This window comes from Gorilla gorilla, chromosome 4, assembly GCF_029281585.2.
Source record: "Gorilla gorilla gorilla isolate KB3781 chromosome 4, NHGRI_mGorGor1-v2.1_pri, whole genome shotgun sequence".
In the NCBI taxonomy this organism is placed as follows: domain Eukaryota; kingdom Metazoa; phylum Chordata; class Mammalia; order Primates; family Hominidae; genus Gorilla; species Gorilla gorilla.
The window spans coordinates 32,520,897-32,521,809 of NC_073228.2; the positions used below are offsets into that span (position 1 = coordinate 32,520,897).

At 29.2% G+C, this 913-nt stretch overlaps 1 non-coding gene across 1 annotated transcript; it reads left to right on the top strand.

Moving 5' to 3' along the window:
* Nucleotides 1-449: 449 nt before the first annotated feature.
* LOC115934708 (U4 spliceosomal RNA) lies at nucleotides 450-590 on the top strand. Its single transcript, XR_004070475.1, has one exon. It is a non-coding gene; the product is annotated as a U4 spliceosomal RNA (small nuclear RNA).
* Nucleotides 591-913: the final 323 nt, after the last annotated feature.

A 913-nucleotide genomic window follows, 5' to 3' on the forward strand; every position in this document is an offset into this window, starting at 1 on the left:
CTAATAAAATGTATATTTTAAAACCTTCTTTACTGGTAGTCAAATAAATGGAAATTAAAGTAATTGGATAATATTTTGACTTACTCATTTACCAAATATTTTAAAATTATAATATTCTTTGCCACCAAGAGTATGAAAAGAGAATTTCTTACTTTCTGCTGATAATATTAATATTTCTGGAATGCTATCTGGCAATTTAAATACAAAGGTCCAACAATGTTCATATCCTTTTATCCCTTCAGTTTTATGTCTGGGATGTTATTTTAAGGAAATAGTCAGAAATCTATTTTTAATTAACGTAAAAAGATGTTTCTTATCATTATTTATAACAGTACACAATTTAAAACAAAATTTAAAAAATTTAAAATTTAAAACAAAATAGGGACATAGTTAAATAAATGATTATGTTTCCATATGATTAAATAGTATGTGTTAAAAATAACATTTACAGCTTTGTGCAGTGGCAGTATCGTAGCCAATGAGGTTTATCCGAGGTGCGATTACTGCTAATTGAAAACTTTTCCCAATACCCCGCCATAATGACTTGAAATATAGTTGGCATTCGCAATTGTTGACAGTCTCTATGGAGACTGAACAAAAAAAAGAAAAAAATAACATTTACAAAGAATTTTAATGACACAGATTATACATATAATGTACATATTATATATAATATATATCTTACATATATGTTATTATATATATAATTAGTATGTGCATGTGCATCATCTGTAGACAGAACTGGATGTGTAATTTGCAGGGCCCAGTGCAAAATGAAAATGCAGTTCAAAATTATTAAGAATTTTAAGAAAGCAACAACAGAACCTCAAATCAAGTGTGGGACCCTTCTGAATAGGGGCCCTGCGTGACCGCACAGGTTGTACGCTCTTGTAACTGGTCCTGTCCCTAGAAA